Source organism: Strongylocentrotus purpuratus, unplaced genomic scaffold (assembly GCF_000002235.5).
Source record: "Strongylocentrotus purpuratus isolate Spur 01 unplaced genomic scaffold, Spur_5.0 spur5_scaffold_18, whole genome shotgun sequence".
NCBI classification, from domain to species: domain Eukaryota; kingdom Metazoa; phylum Echinodermata; class Echinoidea; order Camarodonta; family Strongylocentrotidae; genus Strongylocentrotus; species Strongylocentrotus purpuratus.
The window spans coordinates 16,821,861-16,844,096 of record NW_022145603.1 but is presented as its reverse complement, the minus strand read 5'-3'; positions in this window follow the sequence as shown (position 1 = coordinate 16,844,096).

Below are 22,236 nucleotides of genomic sequence, written 5' to 3'. Positions count from 1 at the left end.
CCATAGTTATCAAGGAAATCGGCTCCCAAGATAGGTGTAGGTATGTCTGTGACAACAAAAATCCAACGAAAAACTCGCCGCAACCCAAGATCAAGAGTGAAAGATCTCTGGCCAAAAGTCTTAATGGGTGATTTGTTAACAGCTTGAAGTTGGATATTTGTTGCACTTACCATTGCCGATTTTCCTAACATGGAATGAGGGAAAATACTAACTTCGGCCCCAGTATCAACAAGAAAACGCGTGCCTGATTGTTTATCATGAACAAAGAAAAGGCGACTGGGTTGAATGGTGCCAAGTGAATTAGTCGCCGCTATTCCTTGGCGGGCCCGTTTCCCTGGACATATCCAGGGCGGCTTTGTCCTGCTGAGTATGAACAAGGACTTATGCACTTCTGGGCTCGTTTGCCATGCTTCCAGTGGTACCAACATTCAGCCCCAGCATGTTGTTGATGCCGACTCGGGCTACGGGAAGCTGATTGGCGAGGGCCGGAATTATTCGGGCCTCGCTGTCGACTGCGACTTCTGCGGTCCTCCTGTATAGAACAAGTCAAGGCTTGCACCTGAGCAGCCAGTTGAGCAACCTGGGTAGAAAGTCGATGTACTTCACCAGAGTCATTGGGAGTAGCGCAAGCGTAAGTCTGCGCTGGCACTTCTTTAGGTAAGACATGAGAAATAGTAGGCGGACCAGCAACTTCAACAATTTTGTCGGCTAATGCCGCTAGCGCAACCAAGCTGACATCATCGCTTGTGGAAGCGAGAATCAACTGTACATTGGTTGGCAGGCGTTGCAAAAATAATTGCTTAAGTATACTAGTTTCCAAAGTATCAGAGCCTAATAATTGTTGCATTCTCCTAAGGAGTTGGGAGGGCGACCTATCGCCTAACTCTTCACTCGTCAGCAATTTGTTAAGACGCTTTTGCTCAGAGACAGAAGTTCGCTTAACCAGTGCTGCTTTTAGTATCTTGTACGGCTCTGTTTGGGGAGGGGCAATTAAAATATCGCGCACCTCTAGAGCTACCTCTGGTTGTAATGAGGCGACAACATAAGCAAACTTTGTAGACTCAACTGAGACACCTCTAGTTTGAAACTGAGCCTCAACCTGAGCAAACCAAATATCAGGATCATGTGCCCAAAATGGTGGAAGCTTTAAACTAACATATGAGACTTGAGAGGATGGCTCAGAAACCTCACTAGGTAATACATTGCTATCAGTATCAGGCATGATAATGACGATGACAAGGTAGATTAGATCAACAGAAGAAAAAAAATCTGGATCACGTCGGGATCACCAGTTTAGGGAATTTAATCACCTAAATAAAAGAAATAGAAATAGATTTCTTTCCTACCTTGTCTCGTAGAAACACCTGTTGAGTACAGATACTTGGAACATTTATTATATCACAAGTAGTAGTTCAAATATTGCACAGCACCCGTAGAAAGAATATGTAAGACCATGTACAAAGTAATGACGCTTCTTCGCGAATTAAGTAAAGAAGAAGAAACTTATAATCTCTATAAAGTAATAAGGCCTCAGAACCGAGTAGAGAAACAAGCGAAGAAATATGACAAGAATTAAGATGAAGCTGAATTAGCTTTGCTGTAGATAGACTCTCTAGAATACGTGTGCTCTATATGAACAGCTCAGGAGAAGTGATGAAAATATAGGTGTGGCAAATAAAGCAAGCAAGTGTAATGTCCCTGTACAGTATAAGCTATACCAGTACATTAGGTGGTTGCACATCCCAACCCATAGGGTATGGAATGTGCTTGCCAGAGTAAGTATTTGTGGTACTCTAGTAATGCAACAGGTGTCACTAAAGAAATGAGTGACAATGGAATAAAAGGCTAGACTTCAAGCCACACAATAAAGACAAGACAATAATATTTACAAATGCAAAGTTCTCCAAAGGTCAAGTCACTACACATTCTTAGGACGTGGCCGAAATATTTGAGTCTTTTAGTGGAGACTTTGTCCATAACATCTTGATCGAGGTTGAGGGATTCTTTGATGTGTGTGTTACGGATCTTATCTAGTCTTGTCACCCCCATTATGCGACGAAGGCATGCCATTTCAAACACTTGAAGTCTGTTGCTATCTTCTTTTTTAACTGTCCAGGATTCCGCCCCATAAAGCAGTATAGAGAGGATGAGTGATTGGTACAGTTGCATGTTGCATCTTCGTGTGGCTACTTAAATTCCACACAAACACCCTTAAACCACTGACACTGACAAAACCTCGTAACACAAGATACGTAATTCCTTTTCCTCGTAACTCACACACAACCTAACAGTACCGAAGTTAGTGTATTGAAATCCTCGTAACTTATTCAACCAAATCCTTGTAACTCATTCAGAGTTGAAAGTAAGAACTCGTATCTCAATTTGAATACAAACTAAAAACTTGTATCTCAATGTAGATAAATGCAAAAACCTCGTAACTCACTTTTAAATATAAACAATTATTTTACTGTATTTCAACAATGACATTAAAAATTGTATAAATATTCCAGTTTTAAAAAAGAATTTAAGGACGGTGTCACAGCACTAAATTTTTTGAGACAGGAAAGTTTTTTCGCTCTCCTGAAAATTCATGATTTTTGAGATACGAGGTTTTGTCATCCTACCTACGATATATATATTTATTTTTATACAGTAGGCTTGCGGCTGCACCATGTGAGAGAAGGGGAGGATTGGGGAGACCTGGAAAGGACTCTCGGTAATCTTGCTTTCTTGAGTGTGTGTGTAGTCCTGAAAAGGAATGTTGGTAGTCTTGAAAAAGACTGTTGGTGATCTTTCTTAGCTTATAGTTCTAAGCAAAACTATAGCGCCAGTTGGAGAGGATGGGTAGTAGAAATGGCTCGACGTTTCGAACAGGTTGACTATCCGTATCCGTCACCGGGTTGCAGACTTGGGGGGGTACTATACGTGACCAAGTGGCAGGGGCAGCGATTTCTTCTCATGATCGGGGGGGGGGGGACAAAATGCAAGGGGCAAGGGAGCATAGTGAACGAGAGGGGTGAAGGTGACCGAAGTGACTACCCTCTCACTTGGGGGGGGGGGGGCTGCTCAGATTTGGTTTGGAGGACGGTGTGCTGATCAAGCCTCAAAACCCCTTTTTAAGGGCCCTTTGGGGGACTTTTCTTGAAATAAAGGCCCATTTTCCACAAGTTTTGGGTATTTTGCATAGCATGGCAAACATCCAAACATTTTGGAAATTTTGAAAAAGCGGACCCATGTTTAGAGATATTTTGCTTAAAAACGGGACCTGTGTTTAGGGATTTTTTGTGTGAAAAAGTGATCCATTAGAGAGGCACGCCCCTGTATGTCTCAATATGTGAGTACTCCCCCCCCCCCCCTCTGGCCCCCTCACAGGATTTTAAAGATTTGTTGTATTAAAAATTACTATGCCTGTAATTAGTGTGCAGTCTGAAGGGTTGTAAATATTTATTAGTAAATTTTAGTACGTAGAGAGCTTGGGCATACATTAAGTGTAAACTGTGCTTACGTGATACCAAAGGAATATAGATTTTCTACAATATTTACTTGTACATTTTGAAGAATATTATGCGAGGGAGCATAGCGAGAATTTTTTTGCATTTTTATTAGTCTAAACGCTGCAATATTGGTCCCTCTAGAGCCTAAAAGTGTTGAAATCTTTAGACGCGTACAGCATACCTAAGGTAGAGGATTTATTCAACTCACTCCACGGGTCTAAGTTCTTCATGGTTGTGGATTTGAAAGGCGCATTCTTTCAGATTCCACTCCGTGAGAAGATAGACAATTCAGTGCTTTCAATACCCCATTTGGATTATATGAATTCACTCGTCTGCCACAAGGCCTGAAGTCCAGCCCCGCCCAAATGCAAAGAGTTGTGGAAAGGTGCCTAGGTGATTGCTCCTTGCGAGAAGCAATTGCCTACATAGATGACATTGTCATACACCAACCGGCCATGCAAGGGTGCATTGAACGTACTCTCAAAGTTCTTACGAGGGTCCAAGACTTTGGCCTCAAACTTGAAAAGATGAAATGCCATTTCCTTTACCAAACAGTTTCACATCTCAGGCATTAGATTAGTGGTAAAGGGATTCGACCATGCCCATCCAAGATCGAGGATGTTCTAGAATGGCATCGACCAAACAATGTCAAGCAGCCCAGACAGTGGTTAGGATTTTGTGGGTATTACCGCAGGTTTTGCAAAGACTTCAGGATATGCCGACCACTGAATGATCTGTTGGGGTGTTGATGCCTAGGAGATCATCCAGCACACCAGCTGACCGCTCCAAAGTAAGGAGAGCCCAGCTTGAGCCCTTTTGGGAAAAGGGGACCGACAGGTGTGAGGATGCTTTTCTCGCACTGAAAAGGCTGCTAACAACTGCACCAGTCCTAGGCTTTGCCGATCTGTCGAAACCATTTGAACTGCATTGCTTCATGTGGTCTCAGTCAGACTGATCAAAATTACTGTGCTTGGAAACGTGTCATGACCCATGCCAAGCTTGACGCTACTGGCCAGAGGTGGGTAGCAAACTTGTCTGTGTTTGATTTTGAAATTAGGTATTGCCCAGGAAAGAACTTGAATGATGCCGTTTCTCTCAGCAGAAGGCCGGGCCTAGTACCGGACGACAACCAGATCCAGGAAGAGGTAAGTACTCAAGTAGAATTCCTAAAGTCTAGGGTCCAGCAGATGGATACCGCTGAAGTATCAGCGTTATTCCAAGGGTATGTCCAACAGACAGCCAACGAGACAGGTGAGATAGGAGGTAAGCATACCCCTAAATACCCTTCCCAGTCCCCATCAGTTGTAATTGCAAAAAGTCTTGCAATGCAACCCTCGTCCATACCCAGACCCTTACTCAAATAGTCTACAAGGTAACACCTCTTTCCCAGGTCTTAGTGACACTGATTGGCATCAACTCCAGATAGATGACCCAGACATTCATCGAATCAGGTTCCCACCCGGCACCCTTCCCCTAAAGATAGAAAAGAAGCGTCCACACACCTGCGTGTGCTATTCCGGGAAATGAAAAGGTTTGTGCTACAAAAGAGCGTATTATACCGGCAAACTAAAGACCCCTTGTCTGGTGAGGTAAGGCTCCAATTGGTAATCCCGCATAGCTTCATTGGCCAAGCTATGCGTGGAATCCATGATGACTGTGGCCATTTGGGCTTTCATATTAAAGTGTGCCTCTCTTTCGAAAACACGGTTCTACTTTCCGTTTATGGAGTCGACCATTAAGAAATGGATTGACCAGTGTGACAGGTGCATAAAGCGGAAGAGGAAGCAGAAGCGGGAAGAAATGGGCACCATCGTGACTACTCAGCCATTGGAACTTGTATATTTGGATTTTCTCAGCATAGAAAACCGACAATGGAGGGGTAGAAAATGTTCTAGTCATGACAGACCATTTCAGTAAATACTCTGTAGCAGTCCCAACCAAAGACCAGCGTAGTTCCACAGTGGTGAAAGCCCTGTGGGAGAACTTTATTGTTCACTATGGCTCGCCAGCCAAGATCTTAACCGACCAAGCACGGGACTTTAATTCTATTAGTTGATTAAGGAATTATGTAGCATGGCCGGAGTAGAGAAAGTCCGCACTACCCCATACCATCCCCAAGCTAACCCCGTAGAATGGTTTAACCGTGTCCTGCTAGACATGTTAGGATGTCTTTTCGATAAGGGTAAGTCCGAATGGAGAAAACATGTCAGCCCCCTTGTACATGCTTACAATGTTTGTGAGCATGATACAACACACTTTTCTCCATATTTCTTGATGTTCGGCAGGAATGCTCACTTGCCCATTGATCTTGCCTTTGGCATTGACCCCCAGTGGTCGTCGGAGAAGGACAATTAAGACAACATACCGGTATGTCAAGAATCTACGGGAACAGCTTAAGGAAGCGTATGATATAGCGTCAAGAAATATGGCTAACCGTAGTAGTGCAAACAAAAAACTGTATGATCTTAAAGCTAAGGCCCCTGTTTTGGAGGTAGGTGACCGTGTTCTGGTGAAGAATGTGCAATTGCGCGGCAAGCACAAGCTAGCGAACAGGTGGGGTGACAACTTATATGTCATTCTACATAAGATAGGTGAATCCCCTGTCTACCGCGTGCAGAAGGAAGGAAGCACGGATACCCCTAGAGTCCTCTATCGTAACCTCTTCCTCCCATATATGACGGACCTGACAATGATAGACCCAATGACCCTGACTTGCCAACCACTAAGCCACCAGTTACTAGGCAAAGACAAGCGACCCCACCTAGTAGAAATAAATTACTAACACAGCAATTAGTGAGGAAGAAGATGAAGACAACGATGGGGACATCTTCATCATACCAAATGAGTCTGTCCCTATTGAACATACTCCAGACCCTAACCCCCCACTTGACGAAAATGACATTGACCTACCAGATCAAAGGACCGATTTGGCTGATGACATAAATCACCATGACAATAACCATGACGACAGGCATGAACATGTAAGGAATGTGAATGATATCACTCAAAATAATAATGTTGATAATCTTGATAATGCTGTCGAAGAGGATAATAATCAGACGGTCTTGTGATTGAGATAATAGAATGCGAAATGATATTCTACTTCACATGTTATGAAATCCGATCAAGAACACAAATAAATAGGAAAAAACGAAAGACTTGTAAAATTTGATGTACAAAAGACATGGAGAGTTGTCCACAAATTATGTCATCAAATTGAATATCGCCCTCTAGTGACTAGTCATTTTAAAAAGCTTTAACTTCCTTATTCCTTGCCCGATTTTGTTCAATTTTCACTGATTTTATTCAAATATCTTAAACTTTACAATAAAAGTAACTTAGTATGAAGGTTTTGGTTCCCTTTAAAGGTACTATGTATCTTTTGCATCCAACCTCAAATTCTGTAGAACTTTGCAGGAATTATGAATATGTCATGTATGTCCTATCTGTGAAATTTAAACGTTAGCAGTGTCCTCATATTCAAATTATGCAAGGAAACCTGTTTACTTGCTAGACTTCACTGTCAGACACTATTGAGTGACTGACTGGCTTTTTTTCTTCTTTGGTAATAACATACATGAACAGAGTTGTAAAGGGTACATGAGCATTTGTCTACATCAATAACCCACTTCTTGTGATGGCCAAGATTAGACTGATTGAATCTTTACGCAGCATAAAACTTATGACCATTAGGTACAATTGTCTGAAAATCAAGACTATTACTTGTGGGCTGTATAGCCCTAAAGTCGATTTGACAACTAATAGTCGTTATTTTCCCACTTGAAGACATTTTCAAGCCCCACCTTTTTTAGGGAAGTTCTATATTAGTATTATCTTTCAAATTCAGTTGGAATTTAACTTTTTCATTTTTTGGGCCTGCAAATGGGACATAGTACCTTTAATGAAGAACATCATATCTAGATTAGGTGTATATTCGGTATCTTTTTCCTGTATTTTTTTCTGGCATTACATAATTACAGACATAGACAAACACACAAAAACGCACACACACACACAAATAGTACACACAAGAGTAACCATACTCACCACCATATTGTTATTATGTTCAAAATTGGACAATCCCTATGAACAAGTGAGTGGAAAAACATATTTCCCGGTATTTCCCGGTAAAAAGTGGTAAATACTGGTAAAAAGCGGTAAATACCGGTAAATACCGCTTATTTCCCGGCGTCCGGGAAATAAGCCTCCGAAGCGGGAAATATGCCAACCCTGAAGGTACCGCATGCACACAATTCCATCGACCCACGAATTAAACCTGTGCATCATCTGTTTTATAAGATGGGGCCCCAAAAATTGTCAAAAATACAAAAAATTTGTTATTTTACAGATTTACCAGATGCATGGCAAAATCATGCTTCCGGAAATTTTTTTTTACCGGACGCATGATTGAAATTTATAAAAAAAAAAAGATTTAAAATTTTTTTTTTAAACAGATTATAATTACGGTATCAAAAAACACTAAAAACAAATAATTATCACAACAACAAAAAAATTATCAAAAAAATCATTAAAAAAAATTATATAAAAAAAAAAAAAATTATTAAAAAAAAGAAAAAAAGAGAATCAGATTGCAGGGATTCTTCTAGCCATCTTATAATACAGACCGTGAAACTTCTTGTATCAAATCGACCCCCATGATGATAACACAGTGACATCCAAAGAGAGTCACTAACATTGTGTATAATGAGCTTCATGAACAGCGTAACATGCTTGCGTAACAGCTGCACTGCTAAAGCCAGGGTAATTATGCTGCATTATTGTAGAGCGCTTAGAGACTTCTGACAAAGTAAGTGTTAGGCGCTATATAAGCACTGTAATTATTATTATTTATGAATAATTGTATTTCGGCTGTTGTCGTGATGTGGACATATGCTTTTAGGTCGTAAGAATATGTAGCCCCTGTTTGGTGCAACATTAATATTATATATATATAAAGTTATACACATATTATCACATGTTTGGATTACATGTGAGTCCATGAATTGTATAACTTTACCTTATTCACCTTAGTGAACATATATGCTCCATACAGTGCAGTGATACATGGTACGTATAAGCCCATGTTCTATGCATACCAGCACAAGTGTGTGCCTTGTATGGGGTATACCAACTTTGTTTACTTTTCCTTGAATCAGTGGAGAACATTACCGTCCCCCAAAACGTGAGTCATGTTTGGTCAAGCTATATATAGACAAAGGAAATGCCTGTGGTTGGGTCACTCCATTCTTTTGGCCTAGGGGTGTTATGGCCTATGAATTAATGTACATAACTACATGCATACTGTATCAATTATGATTGTTTATTGATTGTTTATCTAATTCTCCACTTGGGAAAGTTATTTATATGATTTTACAATGTTTCATCTGTCATCTGTATCCATGTTTGTGTGAATTTTGTGGTAACCGACAGAAAAAGGGTGAACCATTTGCATGGGTGCTAATGAAAGAAAAGTTCCCTTTATATGCAATTATTGATTAGACTTCCGCTGCGTACAAATAAATGTTTGGATATATTTAATGATCCTCGCCCCACCCCAATAACGTCGGTGCTACATATGCATACCTTTCTGCAGTGTTAGGGCCTGGATTGGTTTCAACGTCACCAGATCTCATCAAGAGGATCATGAGCAGATAGACAAGACAGAATCCATCCATGGTGTAAGTTGTCCTTCTCATTCTACAGAAATGTAGTCCTCTGGAAAATGGCGATGACATAGGCAACAATACCTGAAAACAATATTCAGAAATATCGAAAATTATATAAATTAAAAAGATGGAATAATGATCGATCCTGAGATAGTTTCAATATGTATCATAGCGTACGGTTTTGGAGGCTTTCAACATCATGAACTTTTTCGCTGCTGTTTCCTTAAACCTGCCTCGGTCCCTACGCCCCGTCTCGCAACCGCGAAAATTTACGTGTTTTTGTGTACGTGCGCGTGCAACATTGTAAGCCAGGTAAGGTAGGGATCAAGTTTTTTACGACGAACGATTTTAAGCCATTTATGATTTATATTGCTAGGGGGTTTGGGTTGCCAGCCGGGCATCCAAGACAGGACTATTAGGTTGCCCAGAGGCGTTTTAGTAGCGAGCTTTCGATTTAGGCACCTGACGTCGGCTACTACGAGGTACTGGAGCGTGGAGACGTTGCGCAGCTCACGTCCGTTCCCTTCGTGGCAGTGCTTTCGATTTTTCACGTCGGTGCTTTCGTCAGTCACGTGACCAATTTGTTTAGATCAGGTGATTAAATCAGTTAATAAATTCACAGTGCGCAAAAATCTAATATGAAGAATAAAATGAGGATGACAGAAATAGAAAGTTAAAATGATAAAACAAAAAATGACATATTAAGAGAAGGTGATAGAAGGAAGAAACAAAGAATAACATAAGGAAAGATAGAAAGAGGAAGTAATAGAATGATGAAACGTGATAAATGTGATACAAATCATATAATCTGGGCGAAGGCATGGGGAAATCAAGTTTTGGGGATAAACAGAGAAATTAATGCGATTAAACTATATTAAGCAATTGATAAATAGTGATGACATGATGTCACAAACTGATAACCAAATTGGCAAAATGTGTAGTGATTTCCATCTTTCTATAGTTTTACTTACTTTTTCAAAAACTCATAACTTTCTTAATAAAGTTACCCGATTTTCCTCAAACTTTTTCTGATTGGTTTGTCTGATTTTTCTGCTTCTATTGCAAGTAAATTATTTTTGGAGAGGTCTTGCCCTTTAACCAAACAATTCAATTTTTGGATGCCAATAATATAACACAGAATCATGAATAGGGCAAATAACAAATATAACATGTTTTTCATCCCTACCTGCTTCCTTTTTGGCCACCGTCTCCTTTAAAAAAAATAAGGGGGTTATGGCCCCCTTTAAGATCTTAAGTATATAGAACAATAATGATAATTTCAATTTTTCGAAAAATTCACTCATTTGCATATTTATGGTAATTTATGCAAATAAGGTCATAAAATCACACTTTTACCCCAAAATCATATATTATTCATATTTAAACATTCTTTTTCACTACATATATTCATTAGACCATTTGGAATTATAATACAACAAAAAAAATTGGAAGAGCCAGCTTATTCCTTATGTTATCTGTTGTTTTGATAAATTCTTATGTATTTTATTGTTTTTTTAACTTATGTATTTTATTGTTTTTGTTGTTTTATTTCATTTCATATTACAATTCCACTATTTTGACTCCCAGAAAAACCACCTAAACTTTAAATAAGACCCAATAACTAATGTTTGATCTATTTTTAGGAAAAATGACATTTCCATATGTTTTCTACACAAATCATAAAAATTTTCGGGCTGACATGCAAATACAAAAGGTCACGTGACCTTGTAACTGTAGGTCCCATTTTCATTTTCATTAAAGATGTGCAAGACTCAAAAGAAAAAAGTCAGCGAGCGGCGGGGCGCCATCCATATGCGTTCCCGAACAATCAGAAAAATCGTGGAGGGGGGGGGGGCATAATGCCCCCCCCGGCCTTATTAGGGTTAAAGGCAGGCGCGGATCCAGGATTTCTTAGGGGGGGGGGGTGGCCCAAATTTGAAATTATGCGAGCCAAATATTGGTACGTAATGGTGACCAACAGTGACGTAATGGGGGGGGGGGCGAGTTTCCCCCTCCCAAGCTTTAACGTTTCATTATATTATTAGAGAAAGAAGATGATAATAATAATAATAATAATAAAAACGTTACTTAAAAAGCGCTTACCACCGAAGTCTCTAAGCGCTATACACACAAAATAGACTGATATACAATTACATCTTATACAAAACTAAAAATGCAAATAGACATACAAATTACAATACATATGGAATACACGTCAAAGTGAACAGAGTAATTAATCATCAAACGCAATTTTGAATAAATGTGTCTTGAGACTAGTTTTGAATAGGTTAACAGTTTGACAGTTTTTTACATTTAAAGGTAATCTGTTCCAAAGTTCAGCAGAAGCTTTGCGAAAGGAGCGATTACCATAACAAAAAGTTGACACAGAAGTAGATACGAGGTTTAATTGTGAAGATGACCGTAAACTGCGGGAGGGTTTGTATTCCTCGATTAATTCTTGCAGATAAATTGGTGCCGTTTCATGAATGCATTTATAAGTTAAAACTAAGATTTTGTACATAATGCGGTACCTCACCGGCAACCAATGCAATTCGCGAAGTACTGGGGTGATGTGTTCACAAGAACGCATGCATGTTACAAGCCTGGCAGCAGAGTTTTGGACTCTCTGGAGTCTTGCAATGTGCGAGTCCGGAAGGCCATAAAGAAGGCTATTGCATTGATCAAGACGGCATGTAATAAATGCATGTATAAGCGTTTCGGTAGATTTTTGATCAAGAAAATTTCTAATACGACCTATCTTGTACAAGGCATATGAAGCTGAGCGACAAATATTTTTTATATAATCATCCATCCTAAGATCATTTTCAAAGATGACACCAAGGTTACGTGCACTTTTGACAGGTTGTATCGGAACATTAGCAATTTCGACAGATGGTAAATGGGAGGACTTTCTGAATCGAGATGCTACATGTATAACCTCAGTTTTATCCTCATTTAACTTCAAATCATTAGCAGTGGACCAAGCTTTGATATCATTTATACATCTTTCAAGTTTAGTAATAACAGAATGGTCAGAATCACGTTTCAAAACAACATAAACTTGGGTGTCATCTGCATATATCATTCGGCCCAAACCATGCGCTTCAATAATATCTTCAAGTGGTGCAGTGTACAGAGTAAATGATAAAGGTCCGATGACGGAACCTTGAGGAACACCTTCAAGTGGAACATGAGGTTTGGATAATGAGTCATTAATGACAATAGATTGTGAACGATTCATAAAGTATGTTTTAAACCAATTCAAGGCAGTACCTGATACACCATATCTATTACGTAAGCGATCAAGAAAAACATCATGACTGATAGTATCAAAAGCCGCAGAATAGTCTAAAAGTATTAAAACAGCTTCATCACCTTGGTCCACAGCTAACAACAAATCATTATATACACGTAAAAGAGCAGTTTCATATGGTGGCCCTGAAGGGACATCGCGAATAGACTAAATCGTGAAAAATATGCGATAAAATTCACGATATCGTCAATTTAATCGCATATTTTTCACGAAGAAATTCACGAAATTGACGATATCGTGAACTTTATCGTGAACTTTTCACGATGAAATTGACGATATCGTGAATTTTATCGTGAAAAGTTCACGATATAAAGTTCACGATATCGTCAATTTTATCGTGTACTCTATCGTGTACTCTATCGTGTACTCTCCTGACGGGCGCTTCGTAAACAAAACCAGCCCTAGCTGGGGGAGACAGAGAGAAGGAAAAAAGGGAAAGGGAAAGAGAAGATAAAAGGAAAGAAAGAATAATAAGAAGAAAAGAGGGAAACGGGGGGGGGGGGGGGGGCGAAGGGCTCTTGCCTCCTCCTCACTCCCTCCCCCCCCCCCTTTCCGCCAAAAAATAAATAAGGAGAGAGAGAAGGGAAAGGGAAAGGGAAAGAAAATATAAAAGGAAAGAAAGAAGAGGAAGAAGGAAAGAGGGAAACGGGGGGAGGGCGAAAGGCTCTTACCTCCCCCCCCCCCCCCCCCCCCGCCAAAAAAAATAAATAAGAGAGAGAGAGAGAGAAGGGAAAGGGAAAGAAAGAAGAGGAATAAGAGGGAAACAGGGGAAGGCGAAGGGCTCTTGCCTCCTCCCCCCCCCCCCCCGCCAAAAATAAAAAAGAGAGAGAAGGGAAAGGGAAAGAAAATATAAAAGGAAAGAAAGAAGAGGAATAAGAAGGAAAGAGGGAAACGGGGGAAGGGCGAAGGGCTCTTGCCTCTTCCCTCCCCACCCCCGCCAAAAAAATAAATAAGAGATAGAGAGAGAAGGGAAAGGGAAAGGGAAAGAGAAGATAAAAAGAAAGAAAGAAGAGGAAGAAGAAGAAGAAAAGAGGGAAACGGGGGCAAAGGGCTTTTGCCTCGTCCCCCCGCCCCCCGCCAAAAAATAAATAAGAGAGAGAGAGAGAAGGAAAGGGAAAGAGAAGAAAGAAAGAGAAAAACGAAAAAGAGGGAGAATAGGAAAGAAAGGAAAAGAAAGAAAAGAAAGGAGGCAAGAGCCCTTCGCCCCTGTTTCCCTCTTTTCTTATTAGGTGGGCTGTATCTAATACAGACCACCTTATATTTTTGTTAAAATTGCCTTTATTATTTATTTATCAGGTGGGCTGTATCTAATACAGACCACCTTATATTTTTGTTAAAATTGCCTTTATTTATCAGGTGGGCTGTATCTAATACAGACCACCTTATATTTTTGTTAAAATTGCCTTTATTTATTATTCTTTATTATCAGGTGGGCTGTATAACGTACAGACCACCTTATAATTTCGTTAGAATTGCCTTTATTTATTTATTTATTATTATATATTTTTCTTATTTCTAACCACTTTTTTGTTGGCAAGATAACTTGGAAATGGCTCAATCAAATGCCTTGAAATTTGGCACACATATGTATAGGCATATGTACAAAGCACAATAACGTTTTCAACGTTGACCTTCACTGATGACGTCATCTAGGCGCCATTTTGTAAAATTTTACGAAAATCAACTCATGATCATATCTTCATAACCAAAAGGCATTTCTCATTCATATTTATCATGATCAAGGTCAATATCCGTCCGGTCAATTTGAGGTCAAATAACGCGCGCGTGCGCGTATGTCCGCGCGTCAATGCGCGTGCAAAATTTTGAAATGCTCAAAATCGTCTCAAAATCATTTTGCATACGTTTTAGGCCATTCTAAGCATTTTATACAAAATCGCGCACGCGCGCATGCGCGCGCGTTTTCGCGCGTAAAACTATTACACAACATAGAATCGCCATTTTTTTTTCTTTCATAATATTCCACATATTTTTACAAACAAATTGATACCATGTTTGTCTCTTTATGACTATTAATAACGGAATAATCGACCGTTTAACAAAAATTTCCGTGCGCGCGAGCTCTTGTAATACATAGCATATATGGGCAAAAAAATGCCTATACAAAATCCATTGTAGCTCTTTAGGATGCAAGGTGACCCCAATTTTTTAAAATATTTTAATAGAGTATGATTCGGAGATATTGTTTCATGTCTCATTTGACCCTCAATTAACTCATGACGTCATCTTAATGGCCTCCGAACTCAAAATTTCAATTTGCATATTATGTCGTCATCATATTTTTGGAAAATTGATTGTATCTCTATTAATATTGATCAATTTTCTTCCAAATTTTAATATGTTTTAGCTGAGACAATTTTCAACATATGAAGTTATTACAATTTTTCATTTCGACAAAGGCATCATGGCGTATTTTTGCGATTTAAGGAGGCATGTCAATTTTTCACATTTTGCGTGTATTCTCAATGGGACATGACTTTTTCTCAAAACTTGATTCTACATTCCCGTCTTTCGCGAGCAATATCTACGTCGTTTTAGCTTCATTTACGCTGAAATTCGAGTATGTTGTAGCTGAGACAAAAAGCTATCTCAAATGTACCCTTTATTTCGTCTCAATTTTTTGTTGGATCAGCCCACCTATACTTGTTCCAAACAAGTATTACAAATCTAGTTTATTTTTCTTATTTCGACCCACTTTTTGTTAGCAAGATAACTTGGAAAAAGCTAAATCAAATAACTTGAAATTTGGCACACATATGTATAGGCATATGGAGAAAACACAGTAAGGTTTTCAACCTTGACCTTGACTGATGACGTCATCTAGGCGCCATTTTGTGAAATTTTCTGAAAATAAACTCATGATCATATCTTCATAACCAAAAGGTATTTCTCATTCATATTTATTATGATCAAGGTCAATATCAGTCCAGTCAATTTCAGGTAAAAAAACGCGTGTGTGCGCGTACGTCCGCGCGTCAATGCGCGCGCAAAATTTTTAAATGCTCAAAACCGTCTCAAATTTATTTTGCATACGTTTCAGGTCATTTTAAGCATTTTATAAAAAATCGCGCGTACGAGCATGCGCGCGCGTTTTCGCGCGTAACACCATTACACAACATAGAATCGCCATTTTTTTTTCTTTCATGATATTTCCCATATTTTTTCGAGGAATTTGATACCATGTTTATCTCTTTATGAGCCATTAATAACAAGATGAGCGTCAATTCAAGATAAATGTCTGTGCGCGCGAGCTCTTTTAATACATAGCATATATGGGAAAAAACATGCCTATACAAAATCCATTATAGCTCTTTGGAATGAACCGTGACCTTCAATGTTTTTTCATATTTAGATAGAGTATGAGTCGGAAATATGATTCCATGTCTCATTTGGCCATTAAGTGTATCGTGACATCATCATAATGGCCTTGGAACTCAAAATACGAATTTGCATATAATGACGTCAGCATATTTATGTAACATTGATTGTATCTCTGTAAATATTGATCGATTTTCTTCCAAATTTCGATATGATGTAGCTAAGACAAATCTCTACAAGCTCAGTTAACACCATTTTTCATTTTGATCACTTCATCATAGTGAAAATTACGATTAAAGGGCACATATCAGAAATTTCTTACGTTGCGTGTTATGCCTATGGAAGGTGAATTTCGTTTACATCATTACATCAATGACATTGTTTTTTTAGCAGTATCTCGCTTATTTTTGCTCTATTTTGTCTCAAATTTTAGTTGACCAGCCCACCTATACTTGTTCTAAACAAGTATTATGTCTAGTTTATTATTTATTTTTCTTATTTTGACCCACTTTTTTGTTAGCAAGATAACTTTGAAATGGTTCAATCAAATGCTTTGATATTTGGCACACATATGTATAGGCATATGGACAAGACACGGTAAGGTTTTCAACCTTGACCTTGACTGATGACGTCATCTAGGCGCCATTTTGTGAAATTTTCTGAAAATCATCTCATGATCATATCTTCATAGCCAAAAGGTATTTATCATTCATATTTATCATGATCAAGGTCAATATCAGTCCGGTTAATTTCAGGTCAAAAAACGCGCGCGTGCACGTACGTCCGCGCGTCAGTGCGCGCGCAAAAATTTTAAATGCTCAAAATCGTCTCAAATTAATTTTGCATACGTTATAGGTCATTTTAAGCATTTTATAACAAATTGCGCGTACGAGCATGCGCGTGCGTTTTCGCGCGTAACACCATTACACAACATATAATCACCATTTTTTTTTCTTTCATGATATTTCTCATATTTTTTTGAGGAATTTGATACCATGTTTATCTCTTTATGACCATGAATAACAAGATGAGCGTCAATCCAAGATAAATGTCCGTGCGCGCGAGCTCTTTTATTACATAGCATATATGGGCAAAAACATGCCTATACAAAATCCGTTATAGCTCTTTGGAATGAACCGTGACCTTCAATGTTTTTTCATATTTAGATAGAGTATGAGTCGGAAATATGATTCCATGTCTCATTTGGCCATTAAGTGTATCGTGACATCATCATAATGGCCTTGGAACTCAAAATACGAATTTGCATATTATGACGTCAGCATATTTATGTAATTTTGATTGTATCTCTGTAAATATTGATCGATTTTCTTCCAAATTTCGATATGATGTAGCTGAGACAATTCTCTACAAGCTCAGTAAACACCATTTTTCATTTTGATGATGTCATCAGAGTGAAAATTTCGATTAAAGGCATCATGTCAGAAATTTCACAATTTGCGTGCTATGACTATAGAAGGTGAATTTCGTTGACGTAATGAATCTACATGATATTGTTATTAAGAATTTTAAAGCAGTTTCTCGCTTATTTTTGCTCTATTTTGTTTTCAAATTTTAGTTGACCAGCCCACCTATACTTGTTCCAAACAAGTATTATATGTCTAGTTCTTTTTCCTCTTCTTTCTTTCCTTTTATATTTTCTTTCCCTCTCCCTTCTCTTTCCCTTTATGGCGGGAGGGGGGAGGGGGAGGTAAGAGCCTTTCGCCCTTCCCCCGTTTCCCTCTTTCCGTCTTCTTCTTCTTTCTTTCCTTTTATATTTTCTTTCACTTTCCCTTTCCCTTCTCTCTATCTCTCTCTCTCTCTCCTATTTATTCGTTGGCGCGGGAGGGGGGGAGGAGGCAAGAGCCCCTCTTTTTTTCTTATTCTTCTTCCTTTCCTTTTTTATTCTCTTTCCCTTTCCCTTCTCTCTCTCTCTCTCTTATTTATTTTTTGGGCGGGGGGATGCAAGAGCCCTTCGCCCCCGTTTCCCTCTTTTCTTCTTCTTCTTCCTCTTCTTTCTTTCTTTTTATCTTCTCTTTCCCTTTCCCTTTTCCTTCTCTCTCTATCTCTTATTTATTTTTTTGGCGGGGGTGGGGAGGGAAGAGGCAAGAGCCCTTCGCCCTTCCCCCGTTTCCCTCTTTCCTTCTTATTCCTCTTCTTTCTTTCCTTTTATATTTTCTTTCCCTTCTCTCTCTATCTCTTATTTATTTTTTTGGCGGGGGTGGGGAGGGAAGAGGCAAGAGCCCTTCGCCCTTCCCCTGTTTCCCTCTTATTCCTCTTCTTTCTTTCCCTTTCCCTTCTCTCTCTCTCTCTCTCTCTCTCTTATTTATTTTTTTGGCGGGGGGGGGGGGGGAGAGGTAAGAGCCTTTCGCCCTTCCCCTGTTTCCCTCTTTCCTTCTTCCTCTTCTTTCTTTCCTTTTATATTTTCTTTCCCTTTCCCTTTCCCTTCTCTCTCTCCTTATTTATTTTTTGGCGGGGGGGGGGGGGGGGGGGGGAGTGAGGAGGAGGCAAGAGCCCTTCGCCCCCCCCCCCCCCCCCCCGTTTCCCTCTTTTCTTCTTCTTATTCTTTCTTTCCTTTTATCTTCTCTTTCCCTTTCCCTTTTTTCCTTCTCTCTGTCTCCCCCAGCTAGGGCTGGTTTTGTTTACGAAGCGCCCGTCAGGAGAGTACACGATAGAGTACACGATAGAGTACACGATAAAATTGACGATATCGTGAACTTTATATCGTGAACTTTTCACGATAAAATTCACGATATCGTCAATTTCATCGTGAAAAGTTCACGATAAAGTTCACGATATCGTCAATTTCGTGAATTTCTTCGTGAAAAATATGCGATAAAATTGACGATATCGTGAATTTTATCGCATATTTTTCACGATTTAGTCTATTCGCGATGTCCCTTCAGGGCCACCATAGTTTCAACACTATGAGAAGATCTATAAGCAGATTGCATTTTACTACACAGATTGTTTGATGATAGATAGCCCTGAATTTGAGAAGCACAAGCACGTTCAATTGTTTTAGCAAGAAACTTAAGAATGGCAACAGGCCGATAGTTTTTCAAAATTTCACAATCCAAATTTGGTTTCTTCAAAAGAGGGGTGATTTGTGCCGATTTCAAAACATCGGGAAATTGACCACTTTGAATAGACATGTTTATAATTTTTGTAATGACTGGTAAAAGCTCATCTAAACAGTTTTTAAGCAGCCATGTCGGCATTGGATCGAGACTACATGAAGTTGATGGAGATTTCATTATTATAACTCTGACAGTATCCTCTGATACTGGTGAAAATTCAGGAAATGAAGAATTGCATGAATTAAGCATGGATATGGAAACATCCGTTTTTGATGAATCCTTAAGAACATTTTTGATACTCCGAATTTTGTCTGTAAAAAAGTCAGAAAAACGTTCAGCAAGTGACAGATCAGAATCGTCAGAAGGTAACACCTTGGATACTTTTGGTGTGCACAATTTGTTGACTTTTTGAAATAGCTGCTTTGAATTACAGCCTTCAAATTGTTTTGAATGATGGTTTTGTTTAGATTGTTTGATCATGCGATTATATTCATAACATTGGTTTTTGAAAATTTGTCTGTCAACTTCTAATTTAGAAGCAATCCAACGTCGCTCAAGGCATCGTAAGATCCGTTTCATTTCATGTAATTTTTCATTGAACCAAGGTGCGTTAGGACGACACCTGATTGTGCGAGTTATTAAAGGTGCGTGCTTGTCTTTAAGGTCATTTAGAACAGAGTCATATTGACAAACGAGGTTGTCCAATTCAGATGCGGGAGATTTATACAGAGGTGAATTTAATATATCAGTGCGAAAGACATTAATATCAATATCGCGAAATTTACGAAAAGAGATTTTGATTTTTGCAGGTTTTGGTCGCGCAATATTCAAATTACATATCACAGCAGAATGATCAGACGGCAAATAACTGGTAGTATTTAAATTTGAGACAAAGTTATCAGTATTTCGAGTTAGGATGAGGTCAAGAGTGTGTCCATCTTTGTGGGTGGGTCCAGTTACATATTGAGTAAGTCCAGCGGAGGTTATGAGATCTGCAAAAATAGTAGCCTCTCTATCAGTCGAGTCATCTACATGAAAGTTGAAGTCTCCGGCGATGAGAAGTAAACCAGGTATAGATGCGATATCCTCCAAGAAGGTGCCAACTCACGAAAGAAAATCGGTGCCAAATGCTGCTTATCTTTTGTTTTTTGAGGCCGATAAAGAATGATGAGGCGAAGAGGTTTTTGGGAGTTAGATGATACAGCTACATCGATATATTCAAAAGAATTGAATGATTGAAGTTCGGTTTTGTGAATTTTGAAGGTAGAACGAAGAAGCACACATACACCACCACCTTCCCTTCCAATACGTGGGATGTGATGTATGTCATAATTTGGGAGAGTTGATTCGTTGTACCGTTCTCGAAAATAATTCTCGTCTGAATTTAGTTTTTCCCCTCCCGCGCGAAGCGCCGAAAATTTTACGATTTATTAAATTATTAGAGAAAGAAGACGATTCGTTGTAGAGTTCTCGACTCTTAATCCTCGTCTGAATTCAGGTTCCCCCCCCTCCCGGGCAAAACGTGGAAGCTTTTACGATTCATTAAATTATTAGATAAAGAAGACGATTAGTTGTACTGTTCTCGACTCTTAATCCTTGTTTTTAAATCAGTCCCTCCCCTCCCCCTCCTGCGCGAAGCGTGGAAGCTTTGACGTTTTATTAAACTATTAAAGAAAGACGATTGTTGTACCGTTCTTGACCCTTTATCCCCGTCTGATTTCAGTCCCCCCCCCTCCTCTGCCTCCCGCGCAAAGCGCGGAAGCTTTTACGTTTTATGAAATCATTAGAGAAAGAAAACGATTCGTTGTACAGTTCTCGACTCTTAATCCTCGTCTGAATTCAGGTTCCCCCCTCCCGCGCAAAGCGCGGAAGCTTTTCACTTCATTTAATCATTAGAGAAGAAGACGATTCGTTGTACCGTTCTCGAAAATAATCCTCATCGGAATTTAGTTCCCCCTCCATCCCGCACGAAGCGCAGAAGCTTTTACGTTTCATGAAATCATTAAAGATTTGTATTACCGTTCTCGCCTCTGAATCCTCGTCTGAATTCAGTCCCCCCCCCTCCCCTCCTGCGCGATACTTTGACGTTTTATTATTAGAGAAAGAAAACGATGCGTTGTACCGTTCTCTTAATCCTTGTCTGAATTTCAAAGATGTTCTTTGTCTGCTCCTATTTCTTCCTACGTCCTCTTCCGATTAGGGGGGGGGGGACGTTGGTATGATAGCGTCAGATAAACACATCTTGATACCTTGTCCGACCCCGCAAGCTCAGGGGTTTAAGGCAATAAATTACGGTCAGAAAAGCATTCAGGGGCCCGCCTTAGGGCCCCTGATGGGGTCGAGGCGGCAAAGCCGGCCCCGGAAGCTTAGGGGTTTTAGGCGTTTAATTAAGGTCAGATGATCATCTAAGGGCCCGCCGTAGGGCCCTAGATGGAATCCAGGGGGCAAGGGGGAAGCTTAGGGGTTTTAGGTATTTAATCACGGTCAGATGAGCATATTTTGATGCCTCATTATTTTGTTAACACTGGCATTTAACTATTCTCACTTTCTTGCTCTCATTCTTGCTCTCATTCTATTTCATTTCTCTTTAATATACTTTTTCAAGAAAAGTGGGGGGGGGGGGGGGGGGGGCTCGAGGCTCTCGATCCCCACCGTACCTCGGGCCCTGACATGTAGGAATCTCAAGAATCATATTTTTTGCCTGGCTGTAAATTTAGAAATTTGTCATTTTCCAACAAACACATACAAACGTATAATTTACTAAAAAGTGAGGAAAAATTTCGGAAATTATGTCATTTCATTTTCAGCATTATTTGTAATCCACCGTTGTGGAATTAGAAATAAACCACGTTTGAATTTGATTTCTCCCAAGCCCCCCCCCCCTCTATCAGTACGCCAGTATCTCCTCTTTTCCTTTTTTTCTTTCCCTTTTTTTCTTTCCCTTTCCTTCCTTTCTCTTATTTTTTTTGATTGGGGGAGGGGGGGGGGGGGGGGGGTTAACAGCCTGGGAGGCAAAGCCCTTTCGGCCCCCCGATCTCCTTCTTCACCATTTTTCTTTTCTTCTTCCTCTTCTTCTTTCCCTTTTTCTCCTTTCCCTTCTTTTCCTTTCTTCTCTTTTTTTTTTTTTTTTGCAGGGGGGGGGGGGGCAAGGCGCGCTCGGCCCCCCCCCCCTGGATCCGCGCCTGGTTAAAGGAAAAGGTCTAGTCAAAACAAGAATCAAAATGGTTGTAACAAAACAAAAGAACAAGTACAACCATGACAACGAGTACAACTAACAATTCCTTAACTGGCCCATAACCGTCATTATTCATATGTCTAATTTAGTAAACAACATCCCATAGATACTCGTA